Source organism: Hypanus sabinus, unplaced genomic scaffold, assembly GCF_030144855.1.
Source record: "Hypanus sabinus isolate sHypSab1 unplaced genomic scaffold, sHypSab1.hap1 scaffold_898, whole genome shotgun sequence".
Taxonomy (NCBI): domain Eukaryota; kingdom Metazoa; phylum Chordata; class Chondrichthyes; order Myliobatiformes; family Dasyatidae; genus Hypanus; species Hypanus sabinus.
In genome coordinates this window covers 69781-79530 of record NW_026781751.1, presented here as the reverse complement: position 1 = coordinate 79530, position 9750 = coordinate 69781, and positions in this window count along the sequence as shown.

Here is a 9750-nt window from a genome sequence, read left to right as displayed (position 1 = left end):
TAGCCAATGAATCGGCCTCAACTGTTTCCTGTCGAAGAGAATTCCACAGATTCACCACTCTCTGTGTGAAGAAGTTTTTCCTCATCTCGGTCCTAAAAGGCTTCCCCTTTACCCTTAAAATGTGACCCCTCATTCTGGACTTCCCCATCATTGGAAACAATCTTCCTGCATTTAGCCTGTCCATTCCATATTACCATATAAGCATATAACAATCACAGCACGGAAACAGGCCATCTCGGCCCTCCTAATCCGTGCCGAACTCTTAATCTCACCTAGTCCCACCTACCCGCACTCAGCCCATAACCCTCCACTCCTTTCCTGTCCATATACCTATCCAATTTTACCTTAAATGGCACAACTGAACAGGCCTCTACTACCTCTACAGGAAGCTCATTCCACTCAGCTATCACTCTCTGAGTAAAGAAATAGCCCCTCGTGTTTCCCTTAAACTTCTGTCCCCTAACTCTCAAATCATGTCCTCTCGTTTGAATCTCCCCTACGCTCAATGGAAACAGCCTATTCACGTCAGCTCTATCTATCCCTCTCAAAATTTTAAATACCTCGATCAAATCCCCACTCAACCTTCTACGCTCCAATGAATAGAGACCTAACTTGTTTAACCTTTCTCTGTAACTTAAGTGCTGAAACCCAGGTAACATCCTAGTAAATCGTCTCCGCACTCTCTCTAATTTATTGATATCTTTCGTATAATTCCTTTAGAATTTTATATGTTTCAATAAGATTCCCCCTCATTCTACTAAATTCCAGTGAGTATAAGCCTAGTCGATCCAGTCTTTCTTTATATGAAAGTCCTGCCATCCCAGTAATCAAGCTGGTGAACCTTCTCTGTACTCCCTCTATGGCAAGAATGTCTTTCCTCAGATTAGGGGACCAAAGCTGCACACAATATTCTAGGTGCGGTCTCACCAAGGCCTTGTACAACAGCAGTAGAACCTCCCTGCTCCTGTACTCAAATCCTTTTGCTTTGAACGCCAACATACCATTTGCCTTTGTCACTGCCTGCTGTACCTGCATGCCCACCTTCAATGGCTGGTGTAGAATGACACCCAGGTCTCGTAGCACATCCCCTTTTCCTAATCGGCCACCGTTCAGATAATAATCTGTTTTCCTATTCTTGCAACCAAAGTGGATAATCTCACATTTATCCACATTCAATTGCATCTGCCATGAATTTGCCCACTCACCTAACCTATCCAAGTCACCCTGCATCCGCCGCCCAGCTTCGTGTCATCTGCAAACCTGGAGTTGCTGCATTTAATTTCCTCGTCTAAATCATTAATATATATGGTAAACAACTGGGGTCCCAGTATTGAGCATTGCGGTACCCCACTTGTCCCTGCCTGCCATTCTGAAAAGGTCTCATTTACTCCCTCTCTTTGCTTCCTGTCTGCCAACCAGTTCTCCATCCACATCAATACCATACCCCCAATACCGTGTGCTTTAAGTTTGTACACTAATCTCCTTGTGAGACCTTGTCAAAAGCCTTTTGAAAATCTACATATCCCACATCATCTGGCTCTCTCCAATCCACTCGACTAGTTAAATCTTCAAAAAATTTTATAAGGTTCGTCAGACATGTTTTTCCTTTCCCAAATCCATGCTGACTTTGTCTGATGATTTCACGTCTCTCCAAATGTGCTGTTACCACATCTATGAAACCCGACTCTAGCATTTTCCCCACTACTGACGTCAGACTAACCTGTCTATAATTCCCCGGTTTTTCTCTCCCTCCTTTTTTAAAAAGTGGCGTTACATTAGCTACCCTCCAATCTTCAGGAACTAATCCAGAAACTAAGAAGTTTTGTAAAATTATCACTACTGCATTCACTGTTTCTTGGGCTATTTCCTTAAGCACTCTGGGATGCAGACCATCTGGCCCTGGGGATTTATCTGCATTTAATCCCTTCAATTTACCTAACACCAGTTCCCTACTAACATGTATTTCTCTCAGTTCCTCCGTCTCACTAGAACCTCGGTCCCCTACTATTTCCGGAAGATTATTTATGTCCACCTTAGTGAAGACAGAACAAAAGTAGTTATTCAATTTTTCTGCCATGTCTTTGTTCCCTATGATCAATTCACCTGTTTCTGACTGTAAAGGACCTACATTTGTCTTGACCAATCTTTTTCTTTTCAGATATCTATAAAAGCTTTTACAGTCAGTTTTTATGTTCCCTGCCAGCTTTCTCTCATAATCTTTTTTCCCTTTCCTAATTAATCCCTCCTCTGCTGGTCTCTGAATTTCACCCAGTCCTCAGGTGCGCCGCTTTTTTTTTTTTGCTAATTTATATGTTTCTGCTTTGGACTTGATACTATCCCCAATTTCCCTTGTCAGCCACGGGTGCACTACCTTCCCTGGTTTATTCTTTTGCCAAATTGGGAAGAACAATTGTTGTTGTACATCCTTGCGATCTTTAAATGCTTGCCATTGCATATCCACCGTCAACCCTTTAAGTATCATTTGCCAGTCTATCTTAGCTAATTCACGTCTCATACCTACAAAGTTACCCTTCTTTAAGTTCAGATTTTTTTGTTTCTGAATTAACTATGTCAATCTCCAGCTTAATGAAGAATTCCACCATATTATGGTCACTCTTACCCAAGGGGCCTCGCATGACAAAATTGCTAACTAAGCCTTCCTCATTGCTCAATACCCAATCTAGAATGGCCTGCTCTCTTGTTGGTTCCTCGACATGTTAGTTCAGAAAACCATCCCTCATTCATTCCAAGAAATCCTCTTCCTCAGCACCCTTACCAATTTGGTTCACCCAATCTATATGTAGATTGAAGTCACCCATTATAACTACTGTTCCATTATTGCACGCATTTCTAATTTCATGTTTAATGCCATCCCCAACCTCACTACTACTGTTAGGTGGCCTGTACACAACTCCCACCAGCGCTTTTTGGTGTTATGCAGCTCTATCCATATCGATTCCATATCCTCCAGACTAATGTCCTACTTTTCTATTGCGTTAATCTCCTCTCTAACCAGCAATGCTATCCCACCTCCTTTTCTTTCCTGTCTCTCCCTCCTGAATATTGAATATCCCTGGATGTTGACCTCCCATCCTTGGTCACCCTGGAGCCATGTCTCTGTGATCCCAACTATATCGTATTCATTAACAACTATCTGCGCATTCAATTCATCCACCTTGTTACGAATGCTCCTCACACTGACATACAAAGCCTTCAGGCTCGTTTTCACAACACTCCTAGCCCTTATACAATTATGTTGAAAAGTGGATCTTCTTGCTTTTTGCCCTAGATTTTCCTGTCTGCCATTTTTACTTTTCACATTACTACTTTTTGCTTCTACCCTCATTTTACACCCCTCTGTCTCTCTGCACTTGTTCCCATCCCCCTGCCACATTAGTTTAAATCCTCCTGAACAGCAGTAGCAAACGCTCCCCTTAGGAAATTGGTCCCAGACCAGCCCAAGTCCGGCCCATCCTGTTTATACCGGTCCCACCTCCCCCAGAATTGGTTTCAATGCCCCAGAAATTTGAATCCCTCCCCCTTGCACCATTTTTCCTGCCACGTATTCATCTGAAATATCCTCCTATTTCTGCTCTGATTAGCACGTTTTTGATTTTAAAACCACTATCTTCATCAGTATCTACTTACAATATAGTAACTTAAGCAAGATTTATGTGTATATGTATATGTAAATATTATTCCCAAACTATTGAGCTTGGTGGTGGGTGGGGACAAGGCTTAAAGTCTTGAGATGGTAAAGTATGAAAATGTAGTTCATTCACGGAATAAGGGATGGGAAAGAGATATTTGTAATCCAGGGCAAATACAGAAAGAAGGCAATTACGTTGAATTTCATAGCTTCCACGGTGGTAAAATGAGATAACAGACGCCGTAGATTTTATCCGTCACCATTCCAAATAAACTGACGAATTTTCATCGGAGGTGACTTGTCACAGGGATCAACAACACACACCAAATGCTGGTGGAACCGAACAGGACAGGCAGCATCTATAGGGGGAAGCTCTGTCGAAGTTTCGGGCCGAGACCCTTCGTTAGGACTAACCTAAAGAGAAAATAGTAAGAGATTTGATAGTCGTGGGGGGAGGGGGAAATGATAAATGATAGGAGAAGACTGGAGGAGGTGGGATGAATCTAAGAGCTGGAAAGGTGATTGGCGAAAGTGATATGGAGCTGGAAAAGGGAAAGGATCATGAGACGGGAGGCCTCGGGAGTAAGAAAGGGGGCGGGGGGAACACCAAAGGGAGATGGAGAACAGGCAAAAAAACAAAATATGTCTGGGATGGGGTAGGAAGGGAAAGAGGGACATTAACGGAAGCTAGAGAAGTCAATGTTCATGCCATCAGGTTGGAGGCTATCTAGCCGATTATAAGGTGTTCTTCCTCCAACCTGAGTGTGGATTCATTTTGACAATAGAGGAGGCCATAGATAGACATATCAGAATGGGAATGGGACGTGTAATTAAAATGTCTAATTTCTGTTAATGTCCCTCCTCCCCTTCTTACCCCATCTCTGACATGTTTAGTTGTTTACCTGTTCTGCATCTCCCCCCACCCCCACTTTCTTTCTCCCGAATCCTCCCGTCCCATGATCCTTTCCCTTCTCCAGCTCGGTATCACTTTCGCCAATCACCTCTCCAGCTCTTAGCTTCATCCCACCCCCTCCGGTCTTCTCCTAGCATTTTGCTCCCCCCTCTACGTTCAAATCTCTTACTATCTTACCTTTCAGTTAGTCCTGACGAAGGGTCTCGGCCCGAAACGCTGACAGCGCTTCTCCCTATACATGCTGCCAGGCCTGCTGTGTTCCACCAGCACTTTGTGTGTGTTTGAATTTCAGATTTCCTCGTGTTTGTCACAGGGATATCGTCCTCAAGTGAATCACCACAACACATACCCAGGCAAGGTTGAACACATAAGTGGTCTCCACATGATCCCCTAACAAAATCCACTCCTGTGGATTATTCGGGGTGACAGGTACACATACGATGTGCACTGGATCGATAATCAAAACACCCTTGTGGGCACAGGAGAGTTCCAAACAATGACCCTTGGCCACTAGTTTCCTTGTCTAAATCTTTTTGTTCTCTTTCTTTGTGTCCTTCTGACTGTGAGTGTCTGTGTCCTCGTTTAAAACTAAACAAACTGGGAGTAATGTAAACAAGTTGCAAGTCAGACAGTCCCTCCTCCTTGAGCTCTCTCACACTGTAAAAATAAAAAATGAGCTGAGAATGTCAGCGGCTGACGTCATTGTTAGACCCACCTCACTCAGGTACAGTCCACAGCAAATGAAACCTAGGGATTCATATCACTTGCGCTCCCCCCCAAAAAATTCTTCTTGCTCTAAAAGAGAAAATTTTTAACTGCAAGCTACAGTGTGTAAAATAATGCACGTATGGTTATCATGTAACACATTGCAGAATCGTATACAAATACCAGATTCTGCTTCACTATTAAAACTGTAGGTTCAGCATCTGGAAAGACAATCAGCAATGATATTGTCGGTGCTTTTCATATGCACTATCAGAATAACATATTCCTGCAAAATCAGACTCTAGTTTAACAATCATCTGGTTTTGCCCTTTACCTGAATCAAAACACCAGCAGATTATGATCAGTACAAACTACAAGAGGTTTCTTCTCAGGACAAACATCGACATCGAAATGCCGCAAAGCCAAGATCAGTGACAACAACTCTTTCTCTAAGAACCATACAACATCACCGCACAGAAACAGGCCGTTTGGCCCTTCCTGGCTGTGTCAAACCATTTTTCTGCATAGTCCCACTCACCTGCACCTGGGCCATATCCCTCCAAGCCCCTCACATCCAGATATCTGTCCAAGATTTTCTTAAATGTCAAAAGTGAGCCCGCTAAAGTGGAATAATTCCATTCATGCACATTAAATTTTCTCGAAAAGTAAGCTACAGGATGTTCAACATCATCATCATCTTTCTGTAATAACACTGTCCCGGCAGCTTCATCACTGGCATCCACAGCTACAGAAAATGGCTTTGTAAAGTCAGGTGCCCTGAGCACAGGCTAATGACATAAAAATGGCTTTCAATCGATCAAATGTCTCCTGACAAGGCTCGGTCCAAACAAACTTTTCACCTTTCTTCAGGAGATTAGTCAGAGGAAGAGCGATATCAGTAAAGTTCTTGCTGAACTTTATCCAACCATTCGCAGGAACGTTCTAACAGCCTTCTTACCAGTCAGAATAGGAACTTGAGAAATTGCCTGGACTTTTGCCTGAACAGGAGCCAACTTGCTTTGACCTACAACATCGCCAAGGTAACTCACAGTGGAATGGCAAAATTCACTCTTAGCTAAATGTAAGGCTGGCCTGGGAAAGCCTGTCAAACAGCTTCTCTACTGCAGAGATATGCTCTTCCCAAGTGTCACTCCCTGTGACTAAGCCATCAGTATAGGCATCTGTGTGATCTAACCCTCGAATTACAGAATCAAACGTTCTCTGGAATGATCCTGGACTATATTTTTCATTCCAAACGGCAAAACATTGTATTCATACAAGTCAGAAGGTGTCACAAACGTAGAAATTTCTCTACCTCTGTCCGTCAATGGAACAGACCAATACCCTTTCAACAGATCAATCATTGTAAGAAATTAGCTTTTCCAACTTTATCGATGCGATCATCCACCCTAGGGATAAGTTAGGCATCTGTTTTTGTTACTGCATTTAGCTTCCTATAACCAGTGCAAAATCTAACCCTGCCATCAGGTTTGGGCACAATAATGCAGGGTGACTCCAATCTGATACTGAAGGACTAATAATACCATTTTCCAGCATATTTTCAATTTCTTGCTCAGCCAATTTACACTTTTCTACTTCATATGATATGGGTGTTGTTTAATAGGTTTGGCTTGACCAATATCTACGACGTGGTTTCCTTGGGAACATCAGGAAATAAATCTTTAAACTTCAGAATTAATTCCTTCAGCTTTTGTTGTTGCTTTGGCTGCAGATGAGCAAACTTGTTATCAATGTTTTCTCGAACAACCGAGTTCACTAGCCTAACTGGGACAATGTTTGGCTTGTGAAAAGTCTCAGACGAGTCAATTGATTCATTCTCAGGGTTGCCAGATTCATATGTTTTGACAACAACACTCACAGATGGTGGCTGTTTGTCGAAATAAGGCTTTATCATATTTATGTGTACAACCTGTTCTAGTTTACATCGGTCGGGTGTTTTGATAACGTCATTCACATTAGTAATTTGAAAGCCTATTTCATACGGTCCATTGAATTTCACCTGGAGTGGATTCATCAACATTGGAGATAAGGCAAGCATCTTATTCCCCCACCTGGTATTTTCTTTCGCAAGCCCGCTTATCAAAGCAACGCTTCAGTTTGTTTTGAGAAATCTTTAAGTTTTGTTTCACCAGACTACACGATTGGTGTAGTTTATTTCTGAACTTCAAAACATAGTCTCACCAGTTAACATGTACATCCCCATCAATCCACTGTTCCTTTAACAAGCTCAAAGATCTCCTCAGTCTTCAACCAAATACAAGTTCAAATGGACTAAAGCCCAATGATCCTGTACTGACTCTATTACTGAGAACAAAAGCAAATATATTCCTTCATCTCAGTCTTCCCAATTTCAACACAGTACGTCTTAATCATTGTTTTCAGTGCAGAATGAAAAAATTCTACAGCCCTTGTGATTCCAGATGGTACGCAGATGATGTTATTTGTTCAGCTCCTAGTTCATAAACTACCTGCTGGAATAGTCCAGGTGTAAAATTATTTTCTTGATCAGGCTGGATTTCTTTAGGCAATCCAGAAAAAGTGTAAAAAAAAAACAACTTGGTAAGAACTTTCCCTTCAGTTTTAGCTTTAATATTTCTGAGAGGTATTGCCTCTGGGAATCTGGATGCAGTACACATAATACTTTGTAGTTACTGATGGCCAGCTTTAGGCTTTGGCAATGGGGCAACACAATGCTCTATACTTTAAAAAAGGGTTCACTGAATGCAGGTATAGACTACAGTGGGGCCACTGGGGTGAGCCGGTGGGGTTTACCCACAAATGGACGTGTCACCTCTTTCTTCAAATTAAGCCAGTAAAATTATTTCATAAACCTGTTTACAGTTATATTCACTACAAAATGTCTAAGGGCATACTGTGGGCCAAAGTTAAAATTAAAGCCCGATAAACTTCAGGAACTACAACCTGGTGAACAATTGCCCATTCCTCACTCACTGGTATAGCAGGTGGCCTCCACTTCCTCATTATCACTCCATCCTTGAGATAATACCCTACCGGCACTTTCTTAATCTCATCATCTGAGAGAGCTGTTTTTATAAAGCTTCAATCTCAGGGTCTCGGTTCTGTTCTGCTATAAACTCATTCCTGGACAGGGATCAATCTTTCTCATCAGACTTACTACCTGAATCCTGTTGAAACAATGAAGGCAGAAAAGCCCCTGACAAGTCATCATAACCGGAATCCCGATTTTGGCTATCATGGGAATCAGAATCATGCTGCACAGAACCGTCTGTGTCGGCAGACTTTTTAGCCATGCTTCCTGTTACTGCGCAGGAGGGATAAATGTTAAAATCCATCTGTGGGTCGTCAGTGGTTGGTTTAGTTGTCAACAGCACTAAAGGAACAACTTTACCATCTGCCAGGTCATTCCCTAACAGCAAACTAACATCTTCCACCGGTCAGCTGGAGCATACTCCGATCTCAACAGGTCCCGAAACTGACACTGACTGTAAAGTTACGTTGTACAAGGAACAGAAACCACACCATTCCCAATGTCTTTAATAAGATTTACCTCACCAGTGTTAGTCTCATCACCAAACTTCAGAACACTAATATAAGTGACTGAGAAGCCCCAGTAACTCGAAGAATTTTCACTGTTACCGGGGTTGACCCTTCCTTTACCAATACAAACCCATTTGACCGAAAATGATCGAAAGCCTTCTTAACTCGTTCAGACCTCTCAGACCTTAACTGAGCCTCAACAGAATGTTCAGAACCCTGTGGCTTTACAGGTGCTTCAACGTATTGAACGCAGGCAATTGGGACTGCCTCCATTTCCTTTTTCTTCTTCGGGATGGAACAATTAGCCATCATATGACCAGCTTTCTTACAATAGTAACAAGTAAGACCAGAATATTTCTCCTTCAACTGCTTCACTTCATCCTTACTCTTGTCACTAGTCCCAGCTTTAATTACTGGTTTACCCTCGTTATCCCTGGGACTGTTTTGGAAGTTCTTAGTCTCGGTAAACTTAACCTTATGAGTTAAAGCAAACATCTGCTAATCTAGCAAAGTGGCAGCATCCTTTTCATCTAAATACGTCTTTATGTTATCAGGGACGCACCTTTTGAATTCTTCAATTAAAAGCAACACTTTCAAGCTGTTAAAATTATCACTTCTATTTTTATATGTGAACCAGTCATTAAAACACACAAACTTCTCATAAGCAAATTCCATATAAGTGTGGTTCACAGATTTCCACAAATTTATAAACTTCTGCCTGTAGGATTCTGGGACCAACTCATAAGCTTTGAACACAGCCGGTTTCACTATGTCATACTCAGCTGCTTCATCGATTGTCAAAGCATAATAGGCTGAGCCTCCCCCTTAATTACACTTTGTAAGAGGACCAACCTTCTATTGGGCAACCTTCTCAAAATGCTGGAAGTATTTATCAACCACCGCCATGTCAAATGGAGGTACCAGTTTAACTTCACAACTGGCC